Source organism: Terrapene carolina, unplaced genomic scaffold (genome assembly GCF_002925995.2).
Source record: "Terrapene carolina triunguis isolate 2854851 unplaced genomic scaffold, T_m_triunguis-2.0 Scaffold58, whole genome shotgun sequence".
Classification (NCBI taxonomy): Eukaryota; Metazoa; Chordata; order Testudines; family Emydidae; genus Terrapene; species Terrapene triunguis.
Genome location: NW_020664409.1, coordinates 73,801,708 through 73,816,289, shown reverse-complemented (window position 1 = coordinate 73,816,289; position 14,582 = coordinate 73,801,708).

Genomic DNA, 14,582 nt, shown 5'->3' with positions numbered 1-14,582 from the left:
CCAGTGTGTCTTTCATATAATGTAACCTCTAAGACTTTAATTACAAAGTAGAAACCTCAGACTTTCAAATCTATTGCTAGAGATCCAAAGATTGGAGCAGTAAGTGACCAGCATTGTCACTGCATTATCTGGTTAGTTTTATGGTTTTGCCATAGTATATGTGACGCTCTCCAGGGGCAGCCTGGGTTGTGAGGATCCTCACCACTCCCTGCCCTTAGCGTCAAGGAATCTTGTCTTTGCTTGCTGTGGATTAGCTCCATAAAACCAACAGTCTCTGGCAACATAACCACTACCTTCCAGGCATCTGCAGACCTCGCTCTCTCTGTACAGGTAGCAACAGGCACACATCAACCCTCCCCCGAGCATTCCTTGCAGTGTCCAGCCTCTTATCCACTGAACACTGATAGTATTACCAGGCCTGCTATACTCAAAAGAACACTAGACACCAGCTTTTAATATTCAACTCAGAACCAGTGCTTTGCTTAACGCCATAGCACTCAGATATTGTTATAGTGAAAACAAGAATAAGTTTACTATCAAAGACTAGAGATTCAGGTGATAGAGTACACTGATATTGGGGGAAAAATGGTTATATATCAAACAAAACCATAACATGAGACCAAGCGTAACAAGAGACTAAGCTTAAATAACAGGTTAACTTCCTATCTAGAAAAGTTTCTCACCCAAAATTCTCTCTAACACTTTTTCAACCAAGGCTGGCTGAGACCCAGCCATAGGCAGCAAGTACAATAGGCCAGGGAAGGCTCAGCCTTCCCTAGCGCAGCTGCTACTGCAGAATGCCAGGTTGCGTGTTTTTACTTAGTATTATGCAGGTTCCGGGGCATCTGAGGAGGCGGTATCTGCTATTCAGCTTCCTGGGTTCATTAATAATCTCCCTGGACTCCAGAGAGTTTACTAATGAACCCGGGAAGCTGAGTAGCAGATACTGCCTCCTCAGCCACCCTGGAACCTGCTTGGCACATATAAAAAGCTCAGCATTCTTCCACTGAGCATCTGGAGGTTTCAGGAGGGGGAGGTGTGCCACATTTCTCATTCTCCAGCCGAGGCTGCTCAGGCTGGCCTGGAGCTGGGGTGGTCAGGTGGCAGGGGCTGTGTGCTCGGGTCGGCCAGCCTGCGCGTTGGCCCGCTGGCACTACTGGGGCCATTCAGGTCAGCCCGCTGGCACAGCTGGGGGGAAGGGGCTTGCGGTTCCGGCCAGCCCATGGGGACTTCTCCAGTTGTGGGGGGAAAGGGGGACGAGGTGGCTCCGCCCACAGGGGGCGGGGCCTCATGTGGAAGGGCTGGGGCCAGGAGCTAGCCTCCCCAAAGGAGGGGTCCACCAGCTGCCCATGGCCCCAGCTTTCATTAATACAAACATGTTGTCCATTTACTTTCTTTCTAAGGATACCTGGGTGTCTTCTTTCTGTTTCACAGATACCCTCAAAATTCATTGCCTTTACTCATAGCCAGGATAACATCCCTCTGCACATGTCTGTTTTTTCCCGTGTGTTTCTTTTTTGTTGATTTCACATCCTTGTTTACATTTGACTTCGTATGCAAATAGGTATCCATTGTGTTGGCTTACAATGCTTAATTTACATCAGGACAGAGATAAGAAATGTTTATCTGAAATAACCTGTGTTTCACATTTGCTGGTGAGTAATACCTTGATACAGAGTCTAAGAATATATTTTCAGTATGCAATACATGCATACATTTCACAGTGATATTTATGAACCGTGTGTCCCCAGCTTTCATTTGAGACCTCAAATGGTGAACCAGAATCAGGATATTCTTGTAACCCCTTTGCCAGGTTAAGAGATTCTTGGGTCACAATTTGGTCAAATCCTTTAATGAATTTCTCTTTTTTTTTTTTTTTTTTTTGGTTAATGTCACAACTTTAAGCATATGTAATATTTGCAAAAGATGCTGGAAAATGAAGTTTGCAGTTTATTCACAGACCAGGAGTGTAGCACTACCTACTTCCCTGCCAATGTATCTCAACACTGACCTAAAGAAATGAGAAAATAGCTCCATTCTCCATATCCACTGAAATCTTTGCTGAGACTGACTATAATGGATTAGGCCCATAGTTAGCAATAAGAGTTACCAGTGCTCAGATGCACTCAGAATCAGCCCTTATGGCAATTTTTGTGGTGAAGGAAGCTGCATCCCATTACCAAACTCCTGAGTCACTTGCTGACATCCCCACTACTTGTCTGTACCCTTCTTTTGTACATTTGGCTACTGAGTTTTAAAGATCCTCTTAATCCAGTGGTTCTCCAACTTTTGTACTGGTGACCCTTTTCACACAGTCAGCCTCTGAGTGTGACCCCCCCCTTATAAATTAAAAACACTTTTTAAAATATATTTAATACCATTAATAATGCTGGATGCAAAGCGGGGCTTGGGGTGGAAGCTGACTGCTTGCGACACCCATGTAATAACTTCGTGACCCCCTGAGGGGCCCCCACCCCCAGTTTGAGAACCCCTGTCTTAATCTGTCTTGTACTAAGATTATATGCTTTAGCAAATATCGTTTACGTTATTCAGTTAGACCTAGCCATAAACAAGTCAATTTTGACTGTGTCCTAGTTCCACTTAGACTGTGCCAAGGGTTGTCATAACTTGTGCCTGGTGACCATGACCCCAAGGGGACTTTTGGTCAGCCAGTAAGAGCTGGAAAGCAGTGTCACTCTGGCCAGGCCTTCTGTGTTCCCTAAACAGGGCAACAAGTACTGTAGTAGTGGCACAGAGCCTTACAATGACTCTGCCATTCAGGGATTTCCCCCCTATGCAAGAAGAATTCCTGGGTTACTGGCTCCACCAGCTGGGGCCACACACAAACGTCCTTTAGACCTGTTTTGTTTTGTTTTTTTAATTTTTTTCCTGAAACTCAGCATGAAAAAAAAATCATTCTTAAATTTTGAATGACCCTGACAAAGCTACGTGTGAGTTATAGTCAATTTAACATGTGTGACTTCCAAAAAAAAATGCTCCTTTCTTGGTGGAGGACCTAACACTCAAAACCAGTTTGGATTTAGGATTTGAAACTTTTGTGTCCTTTCTCTTAAAAATTAGGGGATGTTAAGGTTGCCAGGTGTCTGTTTTTTTTACCAGAATATCCAGTCGAAAGGGGAAACTGGCAGCATCAGGTCAGCACAGCACAGCTGACCGGATGCTAAAAGTCCAGTTACCTGCAGTGACTGGACTCTTCTGGAGGTCACTGGCTGCTGCTGGAGCCTAGAAGAGTGGCTCTGCTTAGCAGCTGCTGCTCTTCCTACCCCCCAGCCTGAGAAAGAGAACTGTCTGGCTCCCTGACCGGGCTCCAAGGTAGGTACTGGCGGGGTGTGTGTGTGTGTGTGTGTGTGTGTGTGTGTGTGTGTGTGTAACATGTCTGCACCTGGCTGTGCCCTGATTTCCCCACCCCATCTGGGGGCTGACACCTGTCATGCCCCGATCGGGCAGGCTCTGCGTCAGCTCCTCCCAGCCCAGCTCTGCAGGCAGCAGGTGAGTCCCGGGGCATGGGGGAGTAAGCAACGAGGGCAAGGGTGAAGAGTGAGTGATGGGAGGGGCAGAAACAGGTGGGGCTGGGGGCGGGGCTCAGAGGAAGAGGCAGGACAGGGTGGGGCCTTGGGGGAAGGAGTGGGGCAGGAGTGCTTGGTTTTCAGGGATTAGAAAGTTGGCAACCCTAATGGATATGCTACTTTAAAATAAACTTGATCTGAAATTTAAAACATTGTTAAAGATTTTCCTATCAAATTGTTAATTGCCAGCAGCTCCAATGCCAAATTTAGTTATCCATTAATGTGTGATGAAAAGTACCACTTAAGTGACAAGCATGTCACCATAAACCTTCCTTGATGTTATCGTCCTTCAGGTCATGCATAACCTCTCGTCTCCTATTTACTCCCCAGCAAATGTAACCCTTTTAGTACAATTCACTTTCACCCTAATTGAATTTAGGGCCTGATTCAAAGCCCATTGAAGTCATGGAAACACTCCCATTGACTACAATGGGCTTTTGATCAGGCCCTTATTCCCCAGCAGGTGTAAATTGAAAGTTACTCTGTAATGGGAACTTTAACAAAGGCAGCTTGGGAACTAAGAAGGTGTAGTTTCCTTTCTGGAAAGGCTCACCATTCTGCCATTTTTTTCTGAGGAATTTCAGTGAAGCATAGAATGTTGCAGCATGAAGTAAATTTACTATACAAATGGCTCTTCAATCTTCGTAGGTTCAAATGGTGGATGGCTAGACGGTTTTGCAAAAAGGATATTTGTACAACAAGATTATGTAGAAAATGAGTTGCTGTCATCTCTAGTACAAAATCTGACCACCCATAGTGAAGCAGTTAGGGCAAAATTTTAAAAAGTACTCAGCAATCGCAATTGGGATCAGGTTTTCAAAACAGCCCATCTCCCACTTAGTCACCTAAATAAGGGCCAGGCTTTCAGAAGCATGCAGCACCCCATGTACTGAGTTCTCTTGAAAATGTGACCACTAATTTTGATGTCTAAATGGGAGCTGAGCTCACTTAAACATTTGCTCTCAACATGGGTGCTGTGTTCTTTAAAAATTTGACCTCTCTGGAGAGTCATCCTCAGAACTCAGTGGAGCCTTGATTGATAGGATGTCACTAGTTTGGCTGCCCCTGCATGAAAGTGCAGATGAAGCAAGCACTGTTTTTTGTTCCGTTTTGTTGCCTCCGGTGCCACGCTGCAAAGGGCAGATGTAAATGAGGAGTATTTGAATGGAATTCACAACTTATATGCTTTTTTAGATAATCAAAATATTTCTGCCTCTGTGTTGTATGCAAATATATTACTTATTAACTCTATTGTATGTATCTGTTATCTTGCACCTGTTATTCGTTACATAAAAAAGCCTCCGAGGTGATCTTGCCAAATGACATGCTCTGGCCAGATAAAAAGTGTTAGCTCTTCCTAGCAAGAAGTATGTACACTAAAAAGTACAGGTGGATGCAAGACTAGTGCACATGCATTGGAGAATTTTCTAGTCAGCAGTATCTAATGGGGTGGCACATGTACCCTTCCTTTCTTCACGTGCTTTGTGAGGGTATAAAGGGATGAGCTGCCCCACCGCACCCATTCCTTCTCACTGCCTGTGGTATATATTGGAGCAACTCCCTTCAGGATTTACCTCTACTTCAGTGTTACTTACTTAGGTCTACAGGATGCTGAGGGGGGTGGGAGGGGTCAGGGGGAGAGAAATCGTCCTTCCCTGCAGTTGCTGGCAGTACCAGCCTCTATGGTTGACCATGGCAAGTCCCTGGGCTTTAAGAACTGCTTGTCCTGCGAGGCAGTCATGCCTCTGAACCACAGACGAGATCTGTTCTCCCTCAGTGAGGGGCATGTCCTGGAAAGTTGTGAAATCTGCAGATGCTTCTCAAAATGGACCAAGCGCTCAAAGTAGAGGCACGCAAGAGCTTTTTTTCATGGAACAGGCAGTGAGGTTGGTCTTTGATCATGGTCTCTGGGCACCTGGATCCTCAGGAGCCCAGAGGCTGTCAGTCTGCCCCAGCTTCAATGTCAAACTACTGAAGAGTCACTCAGGCCTGCGGCTTCCTCATCTGGGAAGCCGAGACAAATTGGACTTAAAAGTATAAATCCTCAAAGGAGAAGATCTGAAGATCCTCCTCTCTGGATCTGACTTTGGGGCTGCATAAGGCCACCAGGCTGTCAGACATTAAAGGTGCCTTAAAACTTAAGAGAAGTTCCCTGAGCATTGGAGCCCATGCAGCTGAGTGGCCCTAGCCACAATAGAGGCCCTGTCTGTTGCTGCTGTGGCCATTTTAGCCACCTTGATAGCTGGGCAGTCGGAGAGACCACTGGCTAGCATGGTACCAGCAGAAGCCTGACTTCAGTATTGGCCATTCTATTGCCTCCTCCACTGGCTCCAGTGCAGTCGCCTGAGCACCAATCTGCAGATGCTCCACCGCCTTGGGCCACATCCTGGGCCTGGTGACTTTGTTACTTCTACCATCCAGTCAAGTTCCCCCTACACCTACGGGGTGAGCCCCACCCTTCCTGGAAGACTCTTCCCTCTTCTCTTCGGACTCCCAGGAAAGCCATCAGCTGGCCCCAGTTCAGGTTCCAGCACTTGACAGCGTCCGTCTCGCCCGGGGGATAAGAGGCATATACCTGTGACTGATGGCAAAGTGTGGTATTGACCCAGCCTGGTCCTGGGACCACTGGGACCAAACATCATGGGGTTCGATGTCATATGATCATGGCATGTGGAGCATTTAGGCCTCCATAACATCTCAGTACTACCCACAACTAGCTACTATACTGTACTTTTGGCATAGACTATCGTCCCCACTCCAGCTACTGGACCTGTCCCCACTGCATCCCTCAGACCAGAGCCAGGAGTAGGCTGCTCCAGTGCAACAGATCTAGAGTGAGGGACAGACGATACCAGCTACAACCTCCTGTCCAGATGATGCCCTACTAACCACACCTTCGGGGTGCCTTACAATGTGAAAATGTTGTTCCTTTGCTCCAGATCAGTCTGCTACCTCTTCTGAGAACTACAACATGTTCCAAGAGCTCATGAGATACCTACTGAGGAGGTGCAGGATATACCACATAAACGCCTTTATATCCTATGCTCATCAGTACTAGGATGCATAGCAATCACGATCAACAAGGAGTTATAGGCCTTTAATGGGTGCCAATGGCAGACAGTGGCACCAATGTCCAAATGAGCAGAGAGACTGTACCAAATCCCAGCTATTGGGCATGGACAGTTCTGGTTGCACCTGGTACTGGGATCTCTAGTGTTGATGGCAGAAAGTGATCCCAAGACAAGGAGACAAAGCGCGTCTACCTGCTGGGCCAGAAATCTTACTTCATTTTGAGTCTCTAGATGAGGATCTCAGACTACCAAGCACTCTTGGCAAAATGCAACCATGTTGACTGGAGTGCTTTACAACCATTTATTGACAAACTGTCCCCAGATTACAGGGATAATTTTCAGACTACCTTGGTGGAAGATCATGTGGTGACCAAAATTGCAAAGCAGGCAGCCTTGGACCTGGCAAACACTGCCTCCGTGGTGATAGCTACAGTGGTCACAATGTGCCGCACCTCTTCACCTGGCACTGAAGTTACAAACAATTATTCAAGACATGCTGTTTGAGTGTTGCTTGATTTTCTATGAGAAGACTGAGGCAATGAGATCCTTCAAAGATTCTAGGGTTACCCTCTGATCCCAAGGGTTGAGGTTTAAAGTGCCGCCTTATAGAGAGCCCTGTCAGCAATAGCTGTTCTTCCAGTATAGGCTGCCTGAGCCCCACAGGCAAAGGCCCCTTGAAGAAAGTCCAGTGTGGGGAGGTCTGCCCCTCAAGTGCATTTACCAGGTAGCAGACTTGACTTGGTGCCCAAAGACACCATCCCTTTTATTCTGTGATCCTGTCAACAAACAAGTTGTGGGCAGTCTGGCCTAGTGGCTGGAGCAAGAGTCTGGCTTACCAGTTAGAGCCAAAGCCTCTGCTTCAGAACCAGCCCCCTCTGACAAGGGTCAGAGCTGGGAGGCAAAAGCCTAAGCCTAAACCAAAGGGTTAACTGGAGTGTAGCTGAGAGTCAGAGTGAGGAGTCTGGTGTGTGGGCAGAAGCAGGTAATGGCTGAGGCTGGGACTGGATCAGGGCTGGGGGGGAGGGGGGGGAATGAGGGATCAGGGTTGGGGTGGGGGGTGGGGTGAGGGCTCCAGCTGGGGGTACGGCCTCTGAAGTGGGGCTGGGGATGAGGGATTTGTGGGTGGAGGCTTCCCCAGGGCTACGGTAGGGAGAGAGGACTCCCTGCAGGTCTATCTCCCTGCAGCAGCACCTGGGCTAGAGGGGAGAGGTGCCCCTCCCCACCGCAGCAGCTCCGGAGCTGGGGCCACAGGGTAGGTGCCTCTCCCCCGGCCGGGGCAGTTCCAGGGCTGGGTTGGGGCTGGGGGAGGGGCGCCTCTCCCCACTGCAGCCTGAGCACCTGCTCGGTGCTTAATAGGCTGCTGTGCAGCCATGTGGCTGCGCAGCTTAGAGGGAACTTAAGCCAGGGCCTACTTAGAATCTCAAGTCTGGGCCAACACTGTCCATTCTTAAACTGTTGGTATGTTGAGTTAATGAATTAATGTGGATTTCTTTTCATTTACCATCAGCCATGCAGGGGTTAATTGGCTGCTGTACTCAATGCAGAGACAGCAATTGCTTACCTACTACCAAAGATCTCTGTGGGGCTTGAAAGCTTGTCTCTCTCACCAACAGAAGTTGGTCCAATAAAAGATATTACTTCACCCCCCCCAGTCTCTCTACCTCTCACTAGACAGATTTTACATAGTCTCTGCAGGGCCTGATTTATACCTTACACGCCCCTAGGCACAGCATCTTCAACACCCCCCGTGCCTACAGCTGACCTTTGTGTTTTCTGTAAAAAATGAAACTTTTAACTTATAGGCATCCCTAGGCACGTGCCTACTATGTCCAATTGGAAATCCGGCCCTGAGTCTCTGCTCCCGCCTGCAGCCCCCCGACCCACCATATGAGTGGGGTCCTGCTTCAGGCTGCTGGGTCTTACTCTGTATGCAAGGAACTGCTTCTGGCAACTTCAGGCACAGCTATCTGCAGTCCACCACCCAAAAAGACACTAACTAGACCGGGTTGTTTCTCTTCCCCCAGCAGTCCTCCATTTGCCAGACAGGTGGAGGGATATGGGCAGTATATGGAAGGTGGTCCTATACAGCTCTAGTTCACCCATAAGAATCAGACTTTAAGGTCAGAAGGGACCATCCTGATCATCTAGTCTGACCTCCTGCATGTTGCAGGCCACAGAACCACACCCACCCACTTCTGTAATACCAGCTCCTCTCCTGTCCCAAGAACTGTAGTGTCCAATTTGTTCATGATCAATAATGCATCCATGTTCAGGTGGAGGGACTTATATGGGTGACCTCATGGCTTGGGTCCTGTGGTCTGTCACAGAGGGCCTTACACATCAATGTTCTAGAACTTAGGGCCATATACAGGGCATCTGAGCATTTGCAGCCAGATAGACCTGGTAGTAGTCAATATGGCAGCAGTCTTCTACCTAAACAGGCAGGGAGGGGCCATTTGCTGGCCTTGTCCCTTGTGCTAGGAGGCCATCCAGCTTTGGGACTTTGCCATAGGGAACAACATGGACTGCTGACTAGGTAATCTCCTGGGGGGCGGGGGGCAGTGTGAAGGCAGATGACCCGAGCAGGCACTTCTGAGACAATTACAAGTGGGTGATGCATGTGAGAGTCCTTCGGGACATCTTTCCAGTGATTTGGAGGGAGGACGCTTTCATCACATGGACCTTTCTCTGACAGCCGGAAAACAAGTGCTGCCACTTCTTTTTTGAGGGGGGGAGGGGGCAAAGGAGCACAATCCTGGCTCTCTGATGGCTTTTTCCTCCCACAGATGGACAGACAGACTATATGCATTCCCCTTCTGCCCACAGTGCTGAAAAAGATCAGGAGCAAGAAAGCCAGAATTATCCCCAAAGCCCTTGCATGACCAAAGCAAACGTGGTTGAGGGTCTCTACAATCTTTCTCTAGTACCACCAATCTCTCTACCCTTGATCTTCAACCTTCTAGTCCAGAATAGGGGCTTGGGCTTGCGCCTGAGCTCCCTCCACTTGCGGTGTGGATGCTCACTGGTTGACACCAGCAGAGTTGATCTGTGCATGAGACGTTCAGTGCATCCTTATTAGTGGCAGGAAAATGCTACTAGGTCCACCTACTTCTAGACAAAGTTGGCAAGCTGTGTGCAGCAGCACTGGATAATCCCCCATACATTCTGGAATACAGGAGGTCCTGGATTATCTGTTGCAGCTGAAATGCTCTGACGTCTCACTGAGCTCTCTCTGGGTTCACCTGGCCACCATTTTCCACAATCCACTCACTGACTGACAAATCCTCCGTCTTCTCCCACCGCATGGTAAAGAGGTTCCTGAAAGGCAGCTCGAGCTTATACCTGAGAGTCAGGGCCCCAACCCCAGCATGGGACCTTAACCTGGCCCTCTCAAAACTGATGGGCTGCACCTTTTGAACCTATGACTAAATGCTCACTGCCCTCTCCATGAAAGTGGCTTCTTCCTGGCAATCATGTCTGGCAGGAGAGTTGGGGAGCTGCAGGCTCTGATGGGGGAGCCACCTTATACAGTCATTCATAGGGACAATATATCCAGGAGACCAGATTGCTTCTCCAGGTGGTGTCAAAATTTCACATCAACAAGGTCATCCATGTGCCTGTGTTACTCCCAAGTGTCACCCTAGAGATCCAAGCAAAGGCTGCACATGCTAGATGTGTGTAGAGCCATATTGTTCTATCTAGACAGGACAAGACCCTTCTGGAAATCTCCCAGGCTTTTTCTAGCTGACACCGAGAGAGTCAAAGGACAAGCTGTGTGTATGCAAAGAATATCTAACTGGATTGCCTAGTACATCTGGTCATGTTACCGACTAGCAGGCAAGTAGCTGCCGATCAGTGCATGACTAGACCCACCAGGGTGCAGTCCACCTCCGTGGCATGTCTAGCAAACCTGCCAATCCAGGATATTTGCAGACCAGCAACCTTGTCATGTGTAGACATGTTCATGAAGCATTACTTGCTGGTGGAAGCAGCCAGGGATGATGCAAGATTTGGAAGATCCCTGTTATAGTCCATATTTACGGAGACTTCTTGTACCTGTCCCCAGTGAGAACGACTGCTTGGGAGTCACTAGCTGTGGCATATGTATACGGACTAGCGCTCAACAAAGGGGGAAGAAAAAAGGTTATTTACCTGTATAGGAGCTAATGTTATTTGAGTCAAATATGTAGTCCATATACATATTCCATGCCCACCCACCATCCCCCTACTTTAGAGTTCTAATGTCGCAGGCTCATGTGGTGCTGAAGAAACTGGGTGGGGTGGGCTCTGGATTTTATACCCTCGTGAAGCTCGCAAGGAAAGGAAGGGTGTATGCGCCCTCCCATTGGATACTGCTGACTAGAAAACTGTCTGACATCTGCATGCTGGATGTGTGCATACCCGCTGTGGAATATGTATACAAACTACCCCTTTTCAAGAACATTAGTTACTGCACAGATAAGTTACCTCTTTCTTTTTCCCCTGGCCAGCAAGGTCAGAGTTTTCGTGTTTCAAAATGTTGCCAACCTTTCTTATTTGTTCAGTTAGGCTGTAGAAACTTTTGTGAAGGAGTTGTAGGGAGAGAAATGAGACAAAACTGGCTGTGTGCAAGCTTATCTTTGGCAGTACCTGTCGTATGAAAGGAGACTCAAGGAGCTCGGTTTGTTTACCTTAACCAAAAGAAGGCTGAGGGGGGATATGATTGCTCTCTTAAAATATATCAGAGGGATAAATACCAGGGAAGGAGAGGAATTATTTCAGCTCAGTACTAATGTGGACACAAGAACAAATGGATATAAACTGGCCGTCGGGAAGTTTAGGCTTTTAATTAGACGAAGGTTTCTAACCGTCAGAGGGGTGAAGTTCTGGAACAGCCTTCCGAGGGAAACAGTGGGGGCGAAAGACCTCTCTGGCTTTAAGATTAAGCTTGATAAGTTTATGGAGGGGATGGTTTGATGGGATAACGTGATTTTAGTCAATAGGTCAATAACGTGCCATCGCTGGTAATTAGTAACAATGGTCAATGATGGGATATTAAAAGTTACTACAGAGAACTTTTTTCCTGAGGGTCTGGCTGGAGAATCTCGCTCGCATGCTCGGGGTTCAGCTGATTGCCATATTTGGGGTCGGGAAGGAATTTTCCTCCAGGGTAGATTGGCAGAGGCCCTGGAGGTTTTTCGCCTTCCTCCGCAGCGTGGGGCAGGTGTCGCTTGCTGGGAGGATTCTCTGCAACTTGAAGTCTTTAAATCATGATTTGGGGACTTCAACAGCTGAGTCAAGGGAGAGAATTATTCCAAGAGTGGGTGGGTCAGCTTTTGTGGCCTGCATCATGCGGGAGGTCAGACTAGATGATCATAATGGTCCCTTCTGACCTTAAAGTCTATGAGTCTATGAGTAAGGTGAAGAGTAGAGTGGGACCTAAGCCAAAACCATGCCTGTGAATCCCCTCAAAAGCTTTAAGGAATTTCATATTCAGCTTTGAACTTTGCAGGCCAGGCCTAGCTCCAGTTGGGGATGGGGAATAGTGGGAGAGAGTGTCCCATAAGGATTTGCCTTCAAGAACTGGGAGTGGACAAGAGTGAAACACCTGTTGGGGCAAAAATGTGTGTGGAATCAGGCTACAGAGACTTGTTTTGAGGAATCTGGGTGGGGAGGTTAGCAGCAAAGAGCAATGGAGAATAAGTGGGCCTAGAAACTTGTCTTATTGTGGGATTTCTACATTTTCCAGTGCATATTGTTTTAAACTAGTAAGAGGAAGCACTAGCTAGTGATTAAAGCACGGGATGGGGAATTGGCATTTTGGGCAGTGGGGTAAGGAGTGGGGAGAGGATTCTGTTCCCAGTTTTCTCATTGACTCACTGTGTGACGTTGGGCAAGTCACTTAACCTCCTTTTCCCCATGTATTTATTTTTTTTAAGTGTAAATATGAATACATTGCTCACAGGAAATTGTGAGGCTTGATGTAAACTACTTTAAATCCTTTGAATGTGGTGTAGAAATATGAAGTATTATATAATGTTGCAGAGGAAACAAGGAGGTAGAAGTTTGGGAGTGTGTAGATAACTGAAGAAAACATTCCAGTATATCTGGAGAGCTGGCCAAATGGTAAGCACTCTACACAGCTGTGAAAAAGATGAAGAATTTATTGGTGGGTGGGGTGTTTTGTGTTTCTTTCCAGGCCATCAGATCTTGGGAGCACTGCAGAGACAGCCTGCTTAGGCCTCGGGGGGGAGGGAAGGTCATGTCATTCAGCAATGATTTACAGGCAACTTTCTTGATCTTTGAAGGGACCTCTTGACAACTTTCCTTGACTGAATTAAGGTTATCAAATTATGGGGTCTGGGATAGGGATTAAACGGGTATGAAATATGGGGAGATCCGCTGCAGAGGAACTCTGGGAATAAACATGGTTGAGGTTTTAATATTAAGAATACTAAGTGGTACATAGATACATTTCCCTCGAATGTGCCCCTGTAACTGCTATTCAAACTAATTACTTAAGTGCATCTTCAGCTGTGAACACGAGATCCCCAGTCACCTCACCATTCCACACACCCCAGTTTTTTGTTGATACAGAGCCTAATGCATTTTTAAAACATCCTCTTGAAAGACATCTTAAGATCCCAATCCTTAGTTCACTGAGCATTATAAATAATCTTCCTAATTAAATGTAGCTAAACAGTGAAAAGAGTTACAGGGAAAACCAGATAACCAAATAGATGACCAAACACTCTAAGAAGGCTGGGGGGCAGTGAGGAGGAAATACTGAAGTGAACAGGGACTTGTGGTGATTCTCTGGACACCATAACAGAGGCTCAAACTAAATGTATATCCCAAATAAAATAAAAAAATACAGTAAGAGGACCAAAAAATGCCACCCTGGCTAAACAGTAAAAGAGACAGACACAAAAAGACATCTTTTAAAAATTGGAAGTCAAATCCTACTGAGGAAAATAGAAAGGAACATAAACTCTGCCAAGTCAAGTATAAACATGTGCTTAGGCAGGCCAAAAAAGAACTTGAACAGCAACCAGCAAAAGAAAGGGTGGGGGAAAGTTGCAGTTTAGTTTTTGTAAGTACATCAGAATCAGGAAACCTGGCAGACAATCAATGGGGGCTACTGGACAATCGAGATGCTGAATGAGCACTCAAGGGAGACAAGGCCCTTGCAGAGAAGCTAAATTAATTATTTGCATCAGTCTTCACTGCAGAGGATGTGAGGGAGATTCCCACACCTGAGCCATTCTTTTAGGTGACAAATTGAGGTGTCAGTAGAGGACGTTTTGAAACAAATTGATAAATTAAATATGTCACTAAGACCACTTGGTCTTCACCCAAGAGTGCTAAAGGAACTCAAATATGAAATTGCAGAACTGCTAACTGTGATATGTAAATAGCTTAAGTTGGCCACTGTACCACATGGTTGGCAGATAGCTAATGTAATGCTGATGGATTTTAAAAGACTTTATTTTAAAAGGCTCCAGAAGCAATCCTGGTAATTACAGGCCAGTAAGCCTAACCAGGCAAATTGATTGAAACTGTAGTAAGGAACAGAATTACCAGACACATAGATGAACACAATATGTTGGGGAAAAGTCAACATGGGTTTTGTAAAGGGAAATCATGCCTTGCCAATCTATTAGAATTCTTTGAGGGTCAACAAACATGATGATCCAGTGAATATAGTGTACTTGAACCCTGTCAAAGGCTTTCTGAAGGTTCCATACCAAAGGCCCTTAAGCAAAGTAGGCGGTCATGAGATAAGAAGGAAGGTCCTCTCATGGATCAATAACTGGTTAAAAGACTGGAAACAAAGGGTAGGAATAAATGGTCAGTTTTCACAGTGGAGAGAGGTAAATAGTGAGGTTCCCCAAGGAGATATACTGGGACCAGTGCTCTCCACATATTCAGAAACAATCTGGGA